Source organism: Protopterus annectens, chromosome 1.part1 (genome assembly GCF_019279795.1).
Source record: "Protopterus annectens isolate FY-2018-M chromosome 1.part1, PAN1.0, whole genome shotgun sequence".
Taxonomy (NCBI): domain Eukaryota; kingdom Metazoa; phylum Chordata; order Ceratodontiformes; family Protopteridae; genus Protopterus; species Protopterus annectens.
This window is the reverse complement of record NC_056726.1, coordinates 1,577,829,338-1,577,853,527: the sequence shown is the minus strand read 5'-3', so window position 1 is coordinate 1,577,853,527 and position 24,190 is coordinate 1,577,829,338.

Sequence of the window (24,190 nt, the reverse complement as noted above, 5' to 3'; positions counted from 1 at the left end):
CCGAGCAAATGTCATCTAAAGACACCCTGGACCAGAAAGATGCAGATGCAGCCATGGACTTGGTGGAATGAGCTTTAACCTGACCTGGAGGAGACATGCCTTTGTCCTTGTAGACCTGCAGGATGCATGAAGAAATCCATTTAGCTACTGTGACTTTGGAAATAGGTTTGCCCAAAAAGGGTCTATAGAACGAAACAAACAACTGATCAGATTTACGAAATTTTTTTGTCCTGTGTAAATAGAATTGTAACTGTCTGTGAACATCCAACATGTGTAGTTTGTATTCCATTATGTTGGTGAAATTGGGGAAAAAACACAGGCAAATTAAGTCTGATTGATATTGACTGGTAAAAATCATGTACGGGAATTTTATAGACAAGGCCTGCAATTCCAAGACCCTCCTAGCAGAGGTAATAGCAACCAGAAAGGCTGTTTTCCATGATAGAAATTTTAGATCAATAGTAGCAGCAGGCTTGAAAGGTGGAGCGACCAGAGCTTGAAGAACCAAAGTAAGGTCCTATGGGGGGGGGGCAGGATTTTTGACCGGGGGGGCATAGCAAAAAAGTGCCTTTAATAAAGGCTTTACACAGTCTAGAAGATGCCAAGGATGCAGAATTCTCGTCCACATGAAAATGAGAAATGGCAGCCAATTGAACTTTGACAGTAGAATAACTAGCTCCATGCTGGGAAATATCAGCCAGGAAATCCAGAATAGTGGAAATAGCAGCTGTGAAAGGATCAAAACTCCTCTGAGAGGCCCAAAAAGAAAAATGTTTCCACTTGCTGCGATAAACCTTTCTGGTTGAAGACTTGTGAGCAGCTACCAAACTAGACTTAACTGAGGAGGAAAGTCCAGGAGTCGTAGCAATTACAAGAACCGGAGCAGCCAAGCCGTGAGCTTCAGGCTGTCCAGATGCGGATGAGGCACCCCGATGGGTGTGAAATCAGATCCTGAAAGGGATCTAGGATCCAAGGTGGAGCCAGAAGGTGAGACCAAAGGATGGGAAACCATACCTGGCAAGGCCAGAATGGGGCAATGAGGATTACCTTGCTCCCCAGTCAACAAGCTTTCTGCAGAAAACTTGGGATGAGAAGGACTGGATGGTAAGCATACAGAAGACAAGGAGGCTAAGCATGAACTACATAATCTCTGGGGGACTCCCCTGGCAGGGAGTTCAGAGCGAAAAACCTGCTGCACTTCACGTTGGAAGGAGATGCAAAGAGATTGCAGCAAGGTTGACACCACTTGCTGAAGATATGTTCCACTACTGATGGATTCAGAGACCACTTGTAAGGCATCAGAATGGTTCGACTTAGCCTGTCCGCTAGAATGTTGGACCATCCCGGAATGTGCATTGCGATAAAAAAGCGAACGGTGGAGATCGCCCATTCCCACACTCTCATGGCCTCGTGACACAGGGGATAAGATCTGTTCCCTCCCTGTTTGTTGATGTACCAGACTACCGACATGTTGTCTGACTGAATAGCAATCATCCCCAGAGGAAGAAAGGCATGAAGACCCTGCAATGCTAGAAGGATAGCCCTCATTTCTAGGACACTGATATGCAAACTGGTCTCCATGGAGGACCACAGGCCTTGGACTGTCCTGCCCTAACAATGCCCCTCCCCCACCCGAGCTGGGAGGGATCCATGGTCACTGTAGCTTGGGTTGAGGCTGGAACAAAGGATCGTCCCTCCAAAATGTCCGGACAGCTCATCCACCATATCAGGCACTACTGACACACATGACTTAGGTGTATAGGATAGGTTAGTGGTAAATCCAACAGGGACCAATGAACCGCCAAAATCCACTGAAGAATGTGTAGTTGGGCACATGGAAGGAGAGTTATGGTCGCTGCCATCGAGCCTAGGGCCCTCAATACAGATTCCGCTGTCGGGAGATGGGAGATGAGAATGGTAAATTAGGCAGACATGCATCCTGAGGTTTTGAACTCTCTCCGAGGTCAGGAACACTTTGCCCTGGAGTGTGTCCATCCTTCTATCCTGGCACCAATGTAGTCTATCACCTGTACAGGCTCTAGTAGAGATTTGGATGTGTTGATTGTGATCTCAAACTCAGGGTAAGTGCCAGAAAGTAGTCACTGGTTTGAGAAAGTAGACGGCCGGTGGGAGCAGTGAAGAGGCAATCGTTCAGGTACGGATAGACCTGAATCCCCTGAAGCCTCAGGTGAACTGCTACCACTGCCATCACTTTGGTAAACACTCTGGGGGCTGTGGTGAGACCAAAGGGTAGGGCTCGAAATTGGTAATGACTGGCCCCTAGCCGGAAGCGGAGGAACCTCCTGGAGCTTCTGTGCATCTTTATGTGACAGTACGCATCCTGGAGAACAAGCACATCCAGTCGCTCTCTTGCAGGTATGGCATGATGGACTGTAGTGTGAGCATCTGGAACTTTTCTTTGGCCACTGACAGGTTCATGACATAGAGGTCCAGCATGGGCCTCAAAGTCCCCTGTTTTCTTTGGCACCAAAAAGAACCTGGAGTAGAAGCCCGATCTGGAGTGATCTGGGGGGATGGTTTTGATGGCTCGTTTTCCTAGTAGCTTGGAAATTTCCTGTGCTGCTGCCTCCCTCTGCGTGGGTGGAATGCCTGGGAGGTGTTTGGGAGGGGTTGGAGGACCCAAGAAGGGGATAGAATAACCTCTGGATATGATTTGCAGCACCCAGGGTCCGTTGTTATGGACTCCCAAGCCGCTGGGTGCAAGGACAATTGTTCCCCGACTGTCTCCAGAGTAAAGCAGGTGGGCAACCCCTCAGGGTTGCTGCCCGGGTCTGTCCAAGAAAGGTTCTCGAGATCCGAAGTTTCGCAGACCCCCTCGACCTCTGGGCCGGTGTCCATTCTGTCCCCCTCTACCTCTGGGGGAAGAAGAGCCCTGAGTGTCCCAGGAATACTGAGACTTCCGGAATAACATTTTATTTTGCCCTCTCTGGTTCTGGGAAAAGGACCTTTGAGGGTTAGAGAAGCGGATCCCGACAGCAGACAGTGTCTTCCCATCCTTCTCACTGTTGACTAGCATCTCCTTGACGGTCTTACCGAACAGGGTCGAGCCGTCATAAGGGGCATTGACAAAGGACGCCTTAAAGGGTTCGGCAAATTGGCACAACCTGAGCCAGGCATTACTCCTCATGGACACGTCAGACCCAGCCGCTCGTTCTGTTGTATGGGAGGAGTCGCATGGATGTATTCTATACTGCTCTCAAAGTGGCCATTTTCGCGGAGAACAAAGCCTTGTCCTCCTGTGACATGGACTTGGGTGGAGACTCCTCCAACTCCTTCACTAGGTCGCGTTGGAGTCTCGTGACATGGGCCAAGTAGTTCTGCACCCTTATTGAAAAGGTAGCTGAAGCAGACACCCGCTTCCCTAGCTGGTCCATCATCTGAGACTATCGGTCAGGAGGGTGACAAATACCTCACTAAAAGAATGCCAGGCAGATGCCATATACTGACAGTCTAAAAAAACTCCAGCTATACTCTGTGGCATATCGTCTACTCAGGGGCAATCTCTGCTTCACATACAAGGCCATGTCAAACCCTGAGCTGTTGGACATGCTCCACTTAAAGAAATCCCAATCCCTCAGGGCCACATGCTCCAGCGATCTAAACCCTGTCATCACAATGAACAAAACATGCTGGAGGGATAGGTTCCTGACCCAGAGACTCCCCATACCCTGGAATAGACTGCCCATATACATCAAGCAGAGCGCCTCATTGGCCCTCTTCAAACGGAACCTTGATGATTGGATGGGAGATGGGAAATTCACCCCGGGGATCATGTCAGTCGCCCTGCTAGACAGGGGCCTGGAGAAGTAAATATTGTGGGAAGAAATATCCAGGGAATTGTTATGGCTAGGCTTGCATAGGCCCTAGGGCCGATAGCCTAGTACCAACCTATGAACCTATGAGGAACTTTCCTGAGATAGTTCCCTCTTCGTGGCTGCTGCCACCACCATGGTGTCCACAGGGGAGCCCTTGTTCCAGGAAGGCCTGTATATGGGGGGACTCAAAACATTATCGTGGTACTTGGGGATTGGCTCCACGGCATCAGGTTCCTTCCATGCCCACAAGTTGATCAAATCCATTAAGGAATCCGTGGGGGGAACAACACGCACACCCAAGATGTAGATGGGCCACTGCCGAAGGCCTCCAGAAACACAGACTCAATCAGAGGAGGGCCTGGGGGCAGACCAACCTCCCTGCTGGTGCAGAATCTCCATGGTGACCTTGGGGCGCCCTCTCCCTCATCTAAGTCTGTGTCCTCGGTTAGGGACTCAGGGGAGTCCAAGTGCCTCCTCTTACACATATGCTCATGAGGCACATCTCCCGTGGGGCTCTCCGGGGAGTGCTTGCAAGCCATCTGTTCTTCTGGGGGAACCGTCTGGGACCCTTCGGGCACAGGCTGTCCCTCTGGTAAGATGACTGGGACTGTAGACAGAGCTGAAGGTGTTTGGGTGGAGCCTGAAGGGGCAGTCAGGGGCCTCGATCCAATGGAGAGGACCCATTCTACCACAACTAATGCCGAAGGAAAGCGGACCTCCTGTGAAGCCAATGAGGAGGCCGGTCTCCTCGCATCCAATGCAAGAATCGGAGCCAGACCCGAAGTGGCCAGAGCACTGAGAGAGGAAACCTGGCCTGACAACGTCTGAGCCAATAGTAAATGTTCCACTACCTTGGACCTGACCCCAAGCTCTGGATCCGAGATGCTCCAGGCAGCTGCCCGCGTTGAGGGTGTGAGGACCTTCAGAGCCAACGCCCCGACCAAGGCCAACCTCAGATCCGAGAACTCCGAAGAAGTCGGATCAGGGAATGAGTAATAGGCTGAAAAAAGGGAAGCAAGCTACGCCCTCCTGAGGGAGGGGAAGCTGGCAAGACCTCCAACTGGATCTGCATACGGATAAAGAGCCTCATCATCTTATCCAGATCCATGTTCGAAAGAGACCGGGTGGACCGAGACAAGGCCAGACTCGGACCTGGCCGGACAGGAAGCTGAGGCCCGGGAGACTGAGCATGCCTCCTCTGGCTCGGGGGAGAACCTCGAAGATCGGAGTCGAGGGGAGTCATGGATCCGAGAAGATTTACTGGGTGACGTGAGGTCCGGGGACCTCTTCCTCTTCTCTTTCGTCCTTGACTCTCTCTACCGCTCTCTACCTCTCCTCTGCTCCGCTGCCATAGGCTTAGAAATGGGTGTTTGAGTTCCAGCCTGGGAGGGAGGGGAGGCCAGAGGCAGAGAAGCAAGAGAGGCAGCCACGGCAGCTGCCGTGACTGAAGCCAAGGACAAGGAGGGAGGGTCAGTGGCAGGGAGAAGCCCCTTAAGGGCCAACTTGGCCTTTCTGTCTTTCAAAGCCCAGGGATTGAACCACGCACAGATGGCACAGTTAACATTAAGGTGTACCACACCTAAACACAGTACACAGAGTGTGGCCATCCGCTGGGGAGAGCTTATGGCCACACTCTGTGCAGCACTTAAAAATAAGCTTTTCAGCCATACTAGGGAAAGAAAAGAAAAACTTTCCACTTAAAACTTTAGCACACACGAAACTGACTAGAAGGGTGGGGGGCACACAGACAAACTACACTATCTAACAACTACTACAGGCCTACACATGATGCCAAGGCGATGGGAGGGGAGAAAGGGCACCGATGCTAATCTAAAATGGCTAATAAAACAAAAATTACTAAACTTACAATCCAGGAAAAATACCCTGCTAACTGGAGCTCCAGAGACACGATCCTTTCACAAATCGCAGCAAATGAGATCTGGGGATGGAAGGCAAGGGCGGTGTATTATGGGTAAGGGGAAGAGTCTGGAGCTTAGAGCTGATGCTAGTAATCTTTGCCGGCTCGGATCCGATACAGATCCGTATTCCCACAGGTTGAAGATCTAATGAAGTAAAAGTACAGTTGTATACACTTACCATAAATGTAGATGTTCAAGTGTATTCACTGTTGCAGTCATTACATTTGGGTAATCTGCTGGCAGGTTGCCCTCAGTCGGCCTGAATAACAAAGTCTTGGGTCCTGCGTCGGTTGCGGTCTCCTCTTCAATGACGTCAGGTCATCAGGGGTATAAAACATGCAGCCGATGCCATTTTAATCAGTTTTTCTTGCCCCAGATGTCAGGTGCCCCCCAAATGGGGAACAAAAATATATATATAACCATAAATATATAAATGCACTTTAGAAAACATAAAATTTACCTTCAGCTAAAAGCAAATACACCACAAAGGCTTTTGAGCATAGTGAAGGAAAGAAAAGGTATAGAAAGGAGGCTGGTGCATGGGTAACCTGGACTGCAACAGTGAATACACTCGAACATCTACATTTATGGTAAGTGTACACAACTGTATTATGTTCTTCGTGTTTCACTGTTGCAGTCATTACATTTGGGTAGAATCCCAAAGCTATGGATGGGAGGATGGAACTAAACAGCATTAGGAGCAGCTGTAAGGCCCTGCAGGACAGCAGTGGCAAAGCCTGCCCTGGATTTAGAAAAGAGAGGTAAAATGGTAACGCTTTGTGAACGTATGAACTGAGCTCCAAGTAGCAGCTTCTAGAATGTCTCTGGTAGGGACCCCTCTGAGAAAAGCTGCTGAAGTAGATGTAGCCCTGGTGGAATGGGATCTGATCCCCTTGAGCACAGGTTTACCATGGTGCAAGTAGCAGAAACGAATGCAATGGCTTATCCATTTAGAAATAGTCTGCTTTAATATAGCCTTCCCCTCTGATCCTGCAGCAAATGCCACCAGTAGTTGCTCAGACTTTCTTATAGATTTTGTCCTGTTCAAGTAGAACCTTAGTTGTCTGTGTACATTCAGTGAATGCAGAATCCGCTCCCTCTTGTTCTGCAGTTTTGGGAAAAAAGTTGGCAAGTGAATGGTCTGGTTAAGAGCGATACCACCTTAGGCATAAAAGAAGGATTGGTCCTGAGGGCCACCCTGTCCAGGTAAAATATAATGAAAGGCTCCACTGCCATGAGAGCCTGTAGTTCTGAAACCCTTCTAGCTGAAGTAACTGCCAAAAAAAAGGCTGTCTTCAAAGAAAGAAATTTTATATCCGCAGTAGCTGTTGGTTCAAAAGGAGGTAGAGTGAGTTTTTCCAGCACAAAAGTGAGGTCCCATGCAGGAGTTGGCGCTCTCTTGTGAGGTCTTAAATTTTTGGCCCCTCTGAGGTACTGTTTTAGTAGGGGATGAGAAAAGAGGGGAGGCTCTGTGTTGTAATGAGCCAAGATGGCAGAGGCATGGAGAAAAAGATAGGCCCTTGTGAAGCATCTCAGTTAAGTATTGCAAAATCTGAGGAATATTGGGCTTTGCTGTGTCTATTCCTTGTACTTGGTTCCAAGCACAGAATCTCTTCCATTTATCAGTATAAGATTTTCTAGTACTAGGCCTTCTGGCCTCCAAAATGACATCCATTACAGGTTTACTGAGAGATGTGGTTGCCGAAATTAGTTGATTAGCCATATTGCAAGATTTAGAGTTTGGAGCTGAGTGTGCAGAATTTGACAGTTCTGCTGAGACAATGGGTAAGGTGTTAGGGGCAAGTACCACGGAGGAAGGTGTGACATAATCCTTAGAAGTGGGTACCAGTGTTGGGGAGGCCAGTCTGGAGCAATTAGAATCATTTTTGGTTTTTCCTGTCTGACTTTTAATAAGACCTTGGAGCGTAGAGGCAGAGGGGGAAAGGCATAGACTGATAGGCTTTTCCAGCTGAAGGATACAGCATCCACTTTCCATGCTTTTTTGTGATGAGTTCTTGTGCGGAATTTGTCCAACTGATAGATCTATTTGCCTCTCCCCAAAACTATGTCTGGGCTCCCCCATTTTTGTGTTAACATGCTGAAGATTTGTAGATCCAGTTTCCATTCGTGCGGGTCCATAAGATTTCCGCTTAGGTCGTCTGCCAGAGTATTTTGCTTTCCTGGCAGGAACTGAGCTTGAAGATGTATTTGGCAAGTCAAGGCTGTGTTCCACAAGGCCATGGCTAGTCTGCAAAGGAGGTAGGAGTGAGTACCCCCCTGCTTGTTTATGTACCGCATAACTGTGGTGTTGTCCGTCTTTATCAGTAGTTGTCCTGGATGAAGGAAGTCCTTGAAGGCTGTCAGAGCATTCTGTACAACTAGCATTTCTTTCTGGTTGATATGCATTTGGTTTGGGCTCCATTTGCCCTGAATGCATCTCCCTGCCAGATGTGCCCCCCAAACATAGTCTGATGCGTCTGTAGTTAGAGTTTGGGTGGCAGGGGGTGGAATGAATGACAGTCCCTTGTTTTGGTGACATGCCTCTACCCACCAAAGAAACTCCTGTTGCAGGCAGGGAATGAGAGAAAAGTACAGTTTTGTACCTACCATAAATGTAGATGTCCGATAGGTATGCATCTGCAGTCATAACATATGGGTTGTCCTGCCTCAGGCAGCCCTTCGGTCGGCTGGATTCCAAAGTCTGGGTCTGGCCTCGGCTGATGTCGCACTTTCCCCGACGACAGAGCGTCTGGGGTATAAAAGCATCAGCCGACGCCATTTTCCTCAGTGTTTCTTGCCCCAGATGCCAGGTACCCTCTAGGAAGGCTAAATTTGGAGGAATGCAATAAAATCCAAACATTTTCAAAAATATATACATATATATATATATACAAACAAATACACCATAATAGATCCCCCAGCTAGCTAATAGAGGGGTAAGCACCCTAGGAATACCACAGAGGGGAAGGAGGGAGGGTAAACCTGACTGCAGATGCATACCTATCGGACATCTACATTTATGGTAGGTACAAAACTGTACTATGTCCTTCAAGGATGCATCTGCAGTCATAACATATGGGAAGAATACCATAGCCAATCTGGGGGTGGAGGCACTAAGAAAAGGATGGTGTAGTTAAGATACCCTGCAGGACTGCTGTAGCAAAACCTGCTCTGGATTTGGAGTATAAAGGTAAATTGTAATGCTTGGCAAATGTATGCACGGAGCTCCATGTAGCAGCTTCTAAAATGTCCTTGGTAGCCACCCCTCTTAGGAAGGCTGTAGTGGTGGCTGTGGCTCTCGTGGAATGAGGCCTAATGTTTGCAGGAACCGTCTTTCCATGAAAGGAGTAACAAAATCAAATGCAATTTCCTATCCATTTTGAAATTGTCTGTTTGGAAATTGCTTTTCCTTGTGCCCCAGGAGCATATGCTACAAACAGTTGGTCAGTCTTTCTGTAACTTTTAGTTCTGTCCAAATAGTAGCGTAATTGTCTGTGTATATCCAGAGTGTGTAGAAGTTTTTCCCCTTTATTTTGTGGATTTGGGAAGAATGTAGGCAAGTGAATAGCTTGGTTCAAGGATACCCTAGATACCACCTTTGGCATACAAGTAGGATTGGTTCTCAATGAAACTCTGTCTTGATGGAAAATAAGAAATGGCTGCACTGCCATTAAAAAGCTTGTAACTCAGATACTCTTCTTGCTGAAGTTATGGCCAGAAGGAATGCAGTCTTCCAAGACAGAAACTGTAGATCCGCCAATGCTGCTGGTTCAAAGGGAGGAAGTGTTAGTTTCTCCAGTACAAAGTTGAGATCCCAAGTAGGTAAAGGAGGTTTCCTTGGAGGATTGATGTTTTTGGTTCCTCTCAGGAATTGTCTGAGGAGAGGATGCGAGAAGATAGGTGGATCAACATTGTATTCTGCTGAAATTGCTGAGGCATGTATCTTAATGGAAGAATAGGACAGGCCATTGTGGAACAATTCTGCTAAGTATTCCAGAATATGTGCCATGCTCACCACTGTCACATCTAAGCCTTTTGTTGTGTTCCAAATGAGAAATCTTTTCCATTTTGCTGAGTATGCCTTCCTTGTGGAAGGCCGGCGAGCTTCCATAATAATGTCCTTTACTCTCTATGATAAGCTATTCTGAGGAGGGGTTATGGTATTCTCCAGGCAGTTAGCTGCAATGTTTTCAAGTTGGGATGCAGGGTCTTGAAATTGTTCTGCGTCAGAAGAAGTGGCCATAGGGGGAGAGGCCACGGTTTTGTCTGTGACATGCTCTTCAACAGTGGGTACCAGTGCTGCCTTGGCCAGTCTGGAGCTATCAGAATCACTCTTGGCTGTTCTGCCCTGATCTTCAGTAAAACCTTGGACATTAATGGGAGTGGTGGGAAGGCATAGACTTTTAGAGCTTTCCAGCTGAAAGAGAGAGAGTCCACCTTCCATGCTTGTGGGTGGTATGTCCTTGAGCAGAATGTCTTCAGTTGATGATTGTGGGGCGAGGCGAACAGATCTATCTCCGGCTTTCCCCATGCTTGTGTTATGAGTAAAAAGAAGTCTGGGTGCAGCATCCATTCGTGCGCATCCATGGTAGTTCTGCTTAAGCTGTCTGCCAGTGTATTGTCTTTCCCTGGCACGAACTGGGACTGTAGTTGTATATTGAGTTTCAAGCAAAGTTCCCATAGATTCATGGCCAGTCTGCATAGAGGGTAGGAATGCGTGCCTCCTTGCTTGTTTATGTACCACATAACTGTGGTGTTGTCTGTCCTTATTAACAGGTGGCCTTGATGAAGGAAAGGTTTGAAGGCCTCGATTGCGTGTATCACTGCCAGCATTTCCTTTTGGTTTATGTGCATGCGCAGCTGTCCTTGAGACCATAGGCCTTGGATACATTTGCCCTCCATGTGTGCTCCCCAGCCTCGGTCTGAAGCATCCGTGGTGATGGTTTGGTTTGCTTTTGGTTTGTTGAAAGGCAACCCTCTGTTGGACTGGCAGGCTTGAGCCCACCACAGGAATTCCTTTTGAAGGCAAGGAATGAGTGGTATCAAAGTTTCCAAATTGTGACTGTGATGAGACCATACACTCCTTAGGTACCATTGTAATTTTCTCATATGCAGCCTGGCTTGTGGAATCAGGATTATGCAGGATGCCATGTAACCCAGGGCCTGCAGGATTTTCCTTGCAGTCAGCTGAGTTTGTCTTGTCAGATTCTTGAAGTAATCCGGAAGTTGTTTTTGTTTTTCTTCTGTGAGAAAGGCCATTTGGGTGGTTGTGTCTAGATCTGCACCCGAAAAGGTTATCCTTTGGGATGGAACAAGTCTTGATTTTTGGATGTTGACTGTGTATCCCAAGGCCTGTAATAGGTGGATGGCATAGTCCAAGTCCTTCAACAAATTTTTCTTGTTGTCCGCTTGTATAAGGCAGTCCAGATATGGGTAGAGTTGAATCCCCTGAAGTCTGCAGTGTGCAATTACTGATGCCAGGCATTTCGTGAATACTCTGGGCGCAGTAGATAAGCCAAAGGGCAATGCTGAGAATCGATAATGCTCTGATCCTGCAAGAAATCTGAGGTGTCTTCTGCAACTTTGTCGAATAGGGACATGCAGGTATGCCTCCTTGAGATCTAGAGTCACCAGCCAAGACTCCTTGCCCAGCATGGGAAGAAGTTGCTGTAGGGTCAGCATCTTGAATTTTGGCACAATGAGGTAAGTATTCAGTGCGGACAGGTCGAGAATAGGCCTCCATTGATTTTCTTTTCTTGGAACAAGGAATAATCTGGAGTAAAATCCTTGGCCTTGTTCTGAAAGAGGTACCTTTTCTATGGCTTTCATTTGTATTAAGTTGTTGATTTGCTTCAAAGCCTCTGCCCTCTGATTTGGTGGCAGGTTTGGCATTCCTTTTCTTCTTGGCAAAGTGTGGAAATGGAACCTGTATCCTTTGTCTATTATTTGCAGTGTCCATGTGTCCCTTGTAATGTAATGCCAGTTTTTTGAGAATAAAGAAAGCTTTCTGCCCAATGGTGCTTCCAATTGAGCCCTGGTCGGCGGAGTCAAAAAGAAGTCATTGAGTCTGTCCAGGTGTAGTAGTTGTTGTTGTTCCTGCACTACCTCTCTGGTTGGTAGGCTGCCACTGACTGCCTCTGTAGGAGCCTCTAGCTTGCCCTCTACCTCTGGGCCGCCTGTTCCTGACCCTCTGGGATCTGTCAGAGTCCAGAAAGGACCAATTCTTAGTAGGCCAGTTTCTGCTGAATCTCGGTGGTTGTACTTGCAGAAAGTCCTTAACTGTTTGCACAGATTTTGCCTTTTCTTCAAACTTCTTTAAGACCTCCTGAGCCGTGGAACCAAATAATTTTTGTTTTTCCATTGGAGCATCCAGGAGCTTAGCTTTAACATGGTCTGGTAAAGATTGTTCCTTCAACCAGGCATGCCTACGAATAACTGCCCCTGTCATAGATGACCTACATGAAGCTTCCAGTGCATCATAACCACACTGCAAAAAATGATTGCTAACCTGCTGTGAGTTATGTACCAGATCCTGAAGTGATTTACGGTCAAGGGGTTCAGAAGAGGAAAGCTTCTTATGCAATTCATCTAACAAATACTCTTGGTACTGTATCATATCAAATTGACAATTTAATGCCCTCATGGAAAGAGTTGCAGAAGTATATACTTTCTTTCCCCATCTCTCTAAAGCTCTAGACTCCCTTTCAGAAGGTAGAGGATTTTTGGCAGTGGCAGCTGCAACCCCTTTTGGGCCCTGGGAAATAGTATCTGGGTCTGCAGAATGGGCCTTGTACAGATGTAGATGAGAATCCGGGACCCTGTAGTACCTATCAGGTTTGGCAGGTGCCGGAGGGAGAGAATCAGGGGCTGTACTAGCATCATTGTACACATCATCAATAACATTCAAAACAGGAGGTATAGCTAAGGGCCTATGCTGAGGTAAATGTAAAAAGGTCCTTAATCTCTTTCTAGAATCAGAAAATTCCTAGCCCTGCCATTGAAAATGTTCTCTCATAGAGTACAGTGTCTCACCAAAAGAAAACTCTTCAGGAGGGGAGGCCGAAGGAATAGATTCTTCAGCATCAGAATCCTCGTAGGCCAAATAAGCCTCCTCCTGGTGATCTGACAACACAGATCCACCCGTAGACTCATCTGAAGAGTGTTGGTCAGAGGGCTCAGTCCTGGGCCTTTTGTCTGGTGGTGGTTGAGAGCCCCTGTCCAGGTGAGGATGAGAACCTCTAATTAAAGAGATAAGATCCTGTGCTAGGCTGAGAATCTGAGAGCCAGTAGAAGGTCTCTGAGAGGTAGTCTTGGGAGGCAAAGCTTTAACAAGTTTAGCAGCGTTAGCCCTAGAAAAAGCCTTAATGGACATGGATGCAGGGGGTCTGGCTGCGCCACGTGCAGGAGTAGACTTGTCTAAAGGAATGGTGTCGGACATTTCCTGGACACTGGTTTCAGTAGGTAGTTCAATAACCGACACGGCCGGGGCCTCCAGGGCCGCGGTGGTCAGTTGAGTGGATTCGGTTAAAGGAAGTACCAAGGACTCGGTTTCGGCCGAAACCGAGACACTCGCGGTAGGCCTAACCGTGGTTTCAGCCGAAACCGCGGGCCTCTAGTGTCGGTCCTTGTCCTTCCGTTTTTTCACCAAATGCGATGTCGGAGTCTCCGACGGCATCTTATATGCAAAATTAGCCCCAAAGAATTCCTCTGCAAACTCCGACCGACGTCTAAGAGTTTGTCGGTTGAAGGAAGCACAGGCTGAACAGGCCGAGACGTCGTGGTCTGGGCCTAAGCAAGGGAGGCAATAAGAGTGGAAATCCTTATGAGGTATTTGTTTCCCACAAGTTAAACAATTATTTACTTTATCTGACATCGGCTGAGGCAAGAAAGAGTCCCCAACGGGGTACTTAGCTTTTCAAGTCTTCGGTAGCTGAATCACAGGAGCTGGCCGACCGGCACTTGCGAACTGCTTCTGCTTCGGGCACCACGCAGCAAGAAAGACTGAGGAAAATGGCGTCGGCTGATGCTTTTATATCCCAGACGCTCTGACGTTGGGGAAAGTGCGACATCAGCCGAGGCCAGACCCAGACTTTGGAATCCGGCCGACCGAAGGGCTGCCTGAGGCAGGACAACCCATATGTTATGACTGCAGATGCATCCTTGAAGGACATTCATTGTTTACAGGCTGTGACAATGTTGACTCCATAAGCTTTTTAGGTACCATTGAAGTTTCCTCATATGCAGTCTCGCATATGGAATTAGTAGAATACAGGATGCCATGAACCCCAAAGGCTGCAGAAGTTGTCTTTCAGATAGCTGGGTTTTTGTTGCCACTTGTTTGAAGTATGTTGTTAATTGAATTTGTTTGTCTGGCGTGAGGTAAGCCATCTGGGCAGTTGTATTCAAGCTTGCACCCAGGAATGCAATTATTTGAGAGGGTACCAGTTGTGATTTCTCTTCATTTATGGTGTACCCTAGGCATGCTAGAAGCCTTTTTACAAAAGCCAGATGTTGAAGAAGAATGTCCTTGTCCTCTGCGTGAATGAGACAATCGTCTGGATATGGATAAATTTGAATGTTTCTTGTCTGCAAAATGCAATTACTGGTGCCAGGCACTTTGTGAAGACCCTGGGCGCAGTAGATAAGCCAAAGGGCAGTGCAGAGAACTGATAATGCAAAAAGCCTGCTTTGAAGTGGAGGTATCTTCTGCAAGATTTCCTTATTGGGATATGCAGGTATGCCTCTTTTAAGTCTAGAGTTACCAACCAGGCATTCTTGCCTAGCATAGGCAGTAGCTGTTGTAAAGTCAGCATTTTGAATTTTGGAATGTCCAGGAACGTATTTAGAATTGATAAGTCCAAAATTGGACGTCATGATTTGTCTTTTCTGGGTACCAGGAAAAGTCTTGAATAAAATCCTTGTCCTTTTTCCTTTTCTGGCACTGGTTGAATAGCCCTCATATCCATGAGAGACATGACTTGTTTCTGGGCCTCTGCCCACTGGTTTGGTGGCAGATCTGGCCATCCGTTTGGAATTGGCAACATGTGGAAATTAAATTTGTATCCCTGGGATACTATGTTTAATACCCACTTGTCCTGGGTAATTAAATGCCAATTTTGAGCATGAAGCGCTAGTTTTTCCCCCCAAGGGGGCTGCCAAAAGATAAGTGCTTGGAGATGGCAGAGGAATGTCATTGAGACTGTTTACTGTAGGGTTGTGCTTTGTTACCTCCTGATTTGGAGGTGGAGGCACCCCAATGCTTTGACCTGTATGAGCATTGTGATTGAAACCTGGAGCCTTTGGAGCATCTGGGTTTGCCCTGAGCGGCTCTGTTGGGACACAGGAAAGGACCAGTTCTTAGTAGGCCAGTGTCTACTGAACCTGGGTGGCTGCACTTGCAGGAAATCTTTTACAGTTTGCATAGATTTAGCTTTGTCTTCCATTTTCTTTAAAACCTCTTCTGCCTTATTACCAAACAGACTGTCCTGCTGTAAAGGGGCATCCAACAATTTAGCTTTAACATGATCAGGCAGATATTGTTCCTTGAGCCAGGCATGCCTTCTTATCAGAGATCCAGTTTCGGCGGCCCTGCAAGAGACCTCCGAGGAATCAAAACCAAATGGCAAAGTATGCATTCCAACCTGTTCTGCTGAATGTAATAAATCCTGTAACTCTATTTTCCACACAATCAGAAATCAACATCATTTTCTGTTTCAGTAAGCCCATAACATGCTGCTGATATTTAAGCATATGAAACTGGCAGTTTAAAGCCCTGATTGCCAAGGATGCAGACGTATAAACCTTCTTTTCCCATCTATCCACTGCCCTGGAATCTCTATCAGAAGGGGTAGATTTTTGGCTGCAGAAGTCTTAACACACACTTGGGACCCTGAGAAATAGTTTCAGGGTCAGCAGTAGGATTTTTGAAAAGAAATTTGTGGGAGTCAGGAACCCTGTAATATCTATCTGGCTTACTAGGAGCCGGAGGCAGGGAATCAGGAGCCATGCTTGATTCTGAGAACACATCATCAACAATGTCTAATACAGGAGGTATTGCCAAAGGACTATGCTGAGGAAGAAGAAAATCCCTAAGCCTCTTTTTAGATTCTGAGAAGTCCCGACTCTTCCAGTGAAAATGTTCCCTTAAAGTATGCAAAGTCTTTCCAAAAGAGTAATCCTCAGGAAGAGAAGCAGAAGGGATGGAATCCTCTGCATCAGAGTCCTCAAAGTGGAATAGAAAATTCCTGATCAGAAGAAATGGAAACAGGATCTGAAGACTCATAATCAGTGCCTTGCCTAGGCCTCTTAGCAGGAGGGGGGGTGTTGGGAACCCTTGATGAAGGTAATTAAATCCTCAGCCATTTTGATAATTTGTTTTTTAGGAATTGGGGCCTGAGCACGTGGCTCATGAGTCAGTTTTTTAGACATAGAAGTTGGTTTTGGCCTTGTTTTTGATGATAGCGTCGGTTTAATATACAAATGTTGAGGCCTGAAAACACCCTCAGAAGCAGGTGCTTGCTCAGTGGCTCTGGACCCATCCAAGGGAGAGACATCCGTGGGTTCAATACTTGCAGAAGCTCGCGGCATACCGGACTCTGAATGGGTCTCAGTAGAGGCCTGCGACTCAAAAGTAGCGGGCATCAGGGGCTGCGAAAGCACCTCACTGAGTACCAGTGAACCGGCAACTGGTTTAGGAGAAGCTTCGTCAATTTTGGACCTCGATGATCTGTCTTCTGTCTTTTTCCTTGCGTTTTTTGTGAACTCTGGTAGTCGGATTGCTAGCGACATTTCAGGAGAGTTAAATCTTGAACCAAAATCTTCAGAAGCAAAAATATACCGACACTTAATAGTGCGTTGGTTAAATTTAGCACAAAACTGACAGCAAGGCACATTATGATCAGGGCCTAGGCAAGGAATACGGTACAAATGAAAATCTTTATGAGGTATTTGCTTCCCACAAGTAATGCAATTATTAACTTTTACTGACATCTGTAAGGAGCAAGAAAAAGTTTCCCCAACGGGGTACTTAACTTTAGTTTGAAGACTTCGGTTCTGATACTTGAAAACGAAAATTTCAGGAGTCGGCCGACCGGCACTTGCGAACTGCTTCTGCTTTGGGCACTGCGCAGCAAGAAAGACTGGTTAAAATGGCGTCGGCTGCATGTTTTATACCCCTGACGACCTGACGTCATGGAAGAGGAGACAGCAACCGACGCAGGATTCAAGACTTTGTTATTCAGGCCGACTAAGGGCAACCTGCCAGCAGATTACCCAAATGTAATGACTGCAACAGTGAAACACGAAGAACACCTACTTCAGATGTACAGTTGTGTACACTTACCATAAATGTAGATATTCGCGTGTATTCACTGTTGCAGTCATCACACTTTGGTATTCTGCCTGCAGGTAGCCCTCAGTCGGCCCGAATACCAGAGACTTAGTATTTCTGCGTTGGATGCTGTCGCTCCAGGACTAACGTCAGGGGTATAAAAACAGGCAGCCTATGCCATTACATCAGTATTTCTTGCCCCAAATGTCAGGAGCCTCCCAAATAGGGAGCTCAGTTATGGTGGGGGGAAAACACCATCAGTAAAAAGTAAATACCAATACCCCTGAAAAGGGTGGATTAAAAGGCATATAGAGTTTAGAGAGAGAGAAAGAGAGAAAAAACAGGGGGCTGGAGGGAGGGAAACCAGGACTGCAACAGTGAATACACTCTAACATCTACATTTATGGTAAGTGTACACAACTGTACTATGTTCTTCGTGTTTCACTGTTGCAGTCATCACACTTGGGTTGATTCTCAAAGCTGAGGAAGGGAGAAGGAAGTTAAAGAGCAATAGGGCCAGCTATTAAGCCCTGCAAGACTGCAGTGGCAAATCCAGCTCTGATAGATTCCCAAAGCTGAAGAAGGGTGGGGGCAGTCAAGAAGAGTTGGGGCTGGCTAGAATGCCTTGCAGGACTGCTGTTGCAAAACCTGCCTTGGATTTGGAAAAGATAGGCAGGTGGTAGTGCTTGGTGAAGGTGTGTACAGAACTCCAGGTGGCAGCTTCCAGGATGTCCCTGGTATGGACACCCTTGAGAAATGCTGTAGAGGTAGATGTAGCACTAGTGGAATGTGTTCTGACCCCCTGAGGGTTTGGTTTCCCATGGTGCTTGTAGCAATGTGCTATCCATTTAGAAACTGTCTGCTTTAAAATGGCCTTGCCCTCTGACACCATTGTAAAGATGACTAGGAACTGGTCTAATTTTCTGAAGGGCTTAGTTCTATCAAGGTAGAACCTGAGCTGTCTGTGCACGTCCAAGGAGCGCAGGATCTTTTCCCCTTTATTCTGAGGCTTAGGGAAGAAGGTTGGCAAATGTATGGATTGGTTGAGAGCCACACTGGACACCAATTTAGGCATAAAGGAAGGGTTTGTCCTGAGGGAAACCCTGTCAGCATGTAAAATAATGAAGGGTTCCACAGCCATAAGTGCTTGTAGCTCAGACACTCTTTTAGCTGAAGTGATGGCTAGAAGCAATACTGTTTTCCAAGAGAGGAATTTTAATTCTGCTGACGCTGCAGGCTCAAAGGTGGAAGTGTGAGCTTTTCCAATACAAAGTTAAGGTCCCAAAGCAGGGGTGGGTGCTCTCCTTGGTGGCCTTAAGTTGTTTGTTCCTCTCAGGAACTGTTTGATAAGAGGGTGCAAGAAGAGAGGTGGCTCAGTGTAGTAATGAGCCAAAAAGTACAGTTGTGTACACTTACCATAAATGTAGATGTTCGAGTGTATTCACTGTTGCAGTCATTCCACTTGGTTTATCCTGCTGGCAGGCTACCCTCAGTCGGCCTGAGTTCCAAAGTCTAGGTCCGGTGTCAGTTGCGGTCGCCTCTTCCCTGACGTCAGTGCGTCAGTGGTATAAAAGATGCAGCAGACACCATTTTCTTCAGTTTTTCTTGCCCCGTATATCAGGTTCCCCCAAAAGGGTAGGCTAAAAATATGCCAATAAAACATGCATGCAACAAATAAAGAAGTTATGTACCTACCATAACGTTCCATGTTAGTTGTCTTCTTCTCGCCTTCTTCTTGCTGGTTGGGTTCGGAGCCAATCCTCGGCGTGACTCGGCCATCTTCAAAAGCTCAAGAGCTGCCTACTGGCTCGAGGCCACCCTATATCCCATAATGCCTGGCGCTAGATACACAGATCTCATTTGGTAAGTCTAACTGCAGACATAAAAAGAAAGGAATCCTATCCTAGAATGCATAAATCCTACTGGAGAGACTACTAGTCAGAAAGGAATAGCCAGAGAAGACTCAGCCAGTGAAAAATCAAGAGGAACTCTTCTCGGTCCACTAGGATAGGGGGATGGAGGGCGGGACGCAAGAAAGAAGGCGAGAAGAAGACAACTAAAGTACAGTTTTGTACCTACCATAAATGTAGATGTCTGATAGATATGCAACTGCAGTCCTGACATATGGGTTGTCCTGCCTCAGGCAGCCCTTCGGTCAGCCGGATTCCAAAGTCTGGGTCCGGGGTCGGCTGATGTCGCCTCCTCCCCGATGTCAGAGCGGCTGGGGTATAAAGGCATCCGCCGACGACATCTTCTTCAGTGTTTCTTGCCCCAGATGCCAGGTGCCCTCCAAAGAAGGCTAAATTTGGTGAATGGATTAAAAATTCCAGACATGCACAACAGTAATAAACAGATACACCAGTACAGATATCCCCAGCTGATAGAGAAAAGGGGGAATGGACCCAAAAGGAAAATTGCAGAGGGGTAGGAGGGAGGGAAAACCTGACTGCAGTTGCATATCTATCGGACATCTACATTTATAGTAGGTACAAAACTGTACTATGTCCTTCAAGAATGCAACTGCAGTCCTGACATATGGGTTGAATACCATAACCAAGCTGGGGGTGGTAGGATCTAATAAAGGGATGGTGTAGCTAAAATGCCCTGCAGGACTGCCAAAGCAAAGCCTGCTCTGGATCTGGAGTATAAAGGCAGGTTGTAGTGTTTGGTAAATGTATGCACGGAGCTCCATGTAGCAGCCTCTAGAATGTCCTTCGTAGCCACTCCTCTTAGAAAGGCTGTGGATGTGGCTATAGCTCTGGTGGAGTGTGGCCTAATGTTGGCTGGCACACCTTTTCCATGGAAAGAGTAACAGAATCTGATGCAGTGTCCAATCCATTTTGAAATTGTTTGTTTGGAGATTGCCTTTCCTTGTACACCAGCAGCATAGGCTACAAATAGTTGGTCAGACTTTCTGGTGGTCTTTGTTCTGTCCAAGTAGTAGCGTAATTGTCTGTGTATGTTCACAGTGTGCAGCAGCTTTTCCCCCTTATTTTGAGGATTTGGAAAGAAAGTAGGCAGGTGAATTGCTTGATTTAGAGACACCCTGGATATCGCTTTTGGCATGAATGAAGGATTGGTTCTTAGAGAGACTGTCCTGATGAAAAATGAGGAAGGGAGGTACTGCCATGAGGGCCTGTATCTCCGAGACTCTTCTTGCTGAGGTCACTGCCAACAGGAAAACCATTTTCCAGGAGAGAAATTGCATTTCTGAAGATGCTGCTGGTTCAAAAGGAGGGAGAGTTAATTTTTCCAAGACAAAATTGAGGTCCCATGCAGGTACTGGTGGTCTTCTGGGAGGTTTGATATTCTTTATCCCTCTTAGAAACTGTCTTAGCAAGGGATGCGAAAACACAGGTGGGTCACAGTTGTATTTTGCTGAGATTACTGAAGCGTGAATTTTTATGGAAGAATATGAGAGGCCACTATGAAACATTTCTGCCAAGTATTCTAATATCTGTGGTATGCTCATTACTGATGCATCCTGACCCTTGTTGGCATTCCAAATGATGAATCTCTTCGACTTGGCTGAGTAGGTTTTTCTAGTGGAAGGCCTGCGTGCTTCCAGCAAGATTTCTTGAACTTTTTCGGAAAGAGAGATATGGGTAAAAGTCATGGAACCCTCCAAGCTGTCAACTGCAAAGTTTGCAGGTTTTGATGAACAGTACTGTAATTGTGCTGAGTTAGAAGAAGAGGCCATTGAGGCAAGGGCCACGGTTTGGTGTGAGTTATGCTCAGAAGCAATGGGTACCAGTGCTGCCTTGGCCAGTCTGGAGCTATCAAAATTCCTTTTGGTTGGTCTGCTTTGATCTTCAGTAACACCTTGGTCAGTAATGGTAGAGAAGGGAATGCATAAACTGTTAGTGAATTCCAGCTGAAGGAGAGAGCATCTGTTTTCCAGGCTAGAGGATGGTGCGTCCTTGAACAGAACTTCTCCAGGTGATGATTGAGGTGAGAAGCAAAGAGATCTATGTCCGGTCTTCCCCATGCACTTGTTATTTGTGAGAAAATGTGTGGATGCAGCATCCATTCATGTGGATCCAAGAAATTTCTGCTCAGCCTGTCCGCCAGAACATTGTCCTTGCCTGGAACAAACTGGGATTGCAAGTGGATGTTCAGTCTCAGGGACTTTTCCCAAAGAGTCATTGTTAGTCTGCAGAGGGGATAAGAATGAGTGCCTCCCTGCTTGTTTATATACCACATGACAGTGGTGTTGTCTGTCCTTATTAGTAGATGACCTTGTTGAAGGGATTTCCCGAAGGTCTCGATTGCATGTATCACTGCTAACATCTCTTTTTTTATGTGCAGATGCATTTCCCTGGGAGACCATTGCCCTTGAATGCATCTGCCCTCCATGTGCGCCCCCCATCCATGATCCGAGGCGTCTGTTGTAATGGTTTGACTTGCTACAGGTTTGTTGAAGGACATGCCTTTGTTTGAATGACTTGCTTGAGCCCACCACAAAAATTCCCTTTGCAGGCATGGAATGAGTGGTATTACGTCCTCTAGATTGTGGCTGTGTTGAGACCATAAGCTTTTTAGGTACCATTGTAGCTTTCTCATGTGTAGTCTTGCCAGAGGGATCAGAAGAATGCAAGATGCCATGAACCCCAGGGCCTGCAGGATTTTCCTTGCGGTCAGCTGGGTGAGCTTTGCTAGGCATTTGAAGTAATCTGGTAAGTGTTCCTGTTTCTCGTCTGTGAGGAAAGCCATTTGTGATTGTGTGTCCAGTTTGGCTCCTAGAAAAATAATCTGTTGGGATGGCAGTAGTCTTGATTTTTGAATGTTGACTATGTATCCCAAAGCCTGTAGTAATTGAATGACATAGTCCAAGTTTCTTATCAAGGGTTGTTTGCTGTCTGCTTATATAAGGCAGTCGTCCAGGTAAGGGTATATTTGTATCCCCTGGAGTCTGCAATGTGCAACTACTGATGCCAGGCATTTCGTGAATACTCTGGGCGCAGTAGATAAGCCAAACGGCAATGCTGAGAATTGATAATGCTCTGACCCTGCAAGAAATCTGAGGTATCTTCTGCAACTTCTTCGATTTCCTGTCCTTGCATATTTAAACTGGTGCGTGTGAAATAATTCCTGCTTTAAAACTTCAGCTTGGCCAGCTAAGAACTTGGTTATATTCAACTGGACGTATAAGAGAATTTAAGTACCTTTTTCTGCACTTTTCTTTTTAAAAAAATACAGTATTTAAATTGATTTAAACTGTGTATGAAGGAGTGTTGAAGGAATTTTTATCTGAAGTTATTCTGCTCTTCAGTAACTTGAACTAAAGCTAGTGTTGGCTGAATTTTGTTATTTGCTAGTAATTACAGGTGTGGGGGTAGCCACATTCTTTGATTTCCTGTCCTTGCATATTTAAACTGGTGCATGTGAAATAATTCCTGCTTTAAAACTTCAGCTTGGCCAGCTAAGAACTTGGTTATATTCCCACCCACCCGCCCTGTTTTTGTAATCTTAGTGGCATTGAAAAGTACAGTTTTGTACCTACCATAAATGTAGATGTTCGAAGATCCACATTGCTGCAGTCCTTACACTTGGGTATAGCGCTGTCCTCGGTCGGCCCGAATACCAAAGTATATGGCTGACGTCGGTCATGGCGCATTAAACTGATGCCAGGACGTCAGGGTATAAATGCGCATGCCCGACGTCATATCCTCAGTCTTTTCTTGCCCCAGATGTCAGAAGACCCTAAACAGGGTAAAATCAAAAAACCACCAAACACTAAACACCCCTACACCCAAACTATGTACAACTTCTAACAATTTATATAATAAAGTACTAACCTAAACACACAACCACCCCCAAACACAGAGGGGAAGGAGGAATGGACTGCAGCAATGTGGATCTTCGAACATCTACATTTATGGTAGGTACAAAACTGTACTATGTTCTTCATCTCACATTGCTGCAGTCCTTACACTTGGGTAGATTCCCAAAGCAGAGGTAAGGGAGGATGGCAAATCAAAGAGAAGCAGGAGCTGTCAAAATGCCCTGTAAAATAGCAGTGGCAAAACCAGCCCTAGATTTAGAGTAGAGAGGAAGGTGGTAGTGCTTAGAGAAAGTATGTACTGAACTCCAAGTAGCTGCCTCCAAAATGTCCTTAGTTGCCACTCCTAGAAAAGCTGTAGAAGTGGCAGTAGCCCTAGTGGAATGACGTCTAATCCCTGTTGGAATCTCCTTGCCATGATGGGAATAACAAAAAGCAATGCAAAACCCAATCCATTTAGAAATAGCTTGTTTTGACACAGGCTTGCCCTGAGAACCCAAAGCAAAAGAAACAAACAACTGCTGAGACTGCCTGAAACTCTTAGTCCTATCTAAGTAGTAGCGTAACTGCCTGTGTACATCCAAAGTATGCAAAATCTTTTCCCCCTTGTTTTGTGGGTCTGCATAAAAGGTAGGTAAATGAATAGTTTGGTTTAAAGACACTTGAAACCACCTTAGGCATAAAGGAAGGGTTAGTGCAAAGATACCCTATCCTTATGGAAAATCAAGAAAGGCTCAACTGCCATAAGGGCCTGCAATTCAGAAACCCTTCTTGCAGAGGTAATGGCCAACAAAAAAGCAGTCTTCCATGACAAATATTTTAACTCAGCCGTAGCTGCAGGCTCAAAAGGTGGCAGAGTGAGCTTTTCCAACACATAATTGAGGTCCCAAGCAGGAGTAGGAGCTCTTCGTGGAGGTCTTATGTTCTTTGCCCCTCTGAGAAATTGCTTGAACAAAGAATGAGAAAACAAAGGTGGATCACAGTCATAGTGAGCAGAAATTGCTGCAGCATGAATCTTAATGGAAGAGAAGGACAAACCCTTGTCCAATAACTCAGTAAGATATTGAAGAGCCACACTCAAATTAGGCTCAGAAACATCCAAATCCACTCCAAAACAAAAATCTCTTCCACTTGTCTGCATACACTTTCCTTGTACTAGGTCTCCTAGCTTCCATAATCACATTCAAAACTTGTTGAGGAAGTTGAGCCCTGCTATGAGCTAAAACAGGACATGCCATGCTGTGAGATGAAGAGAGTGAAGCTTGACATTGAGTAGATGACCGTCCTTTTGGGACAACAGGTGTGGAATCAAAGGTAAGGGCCA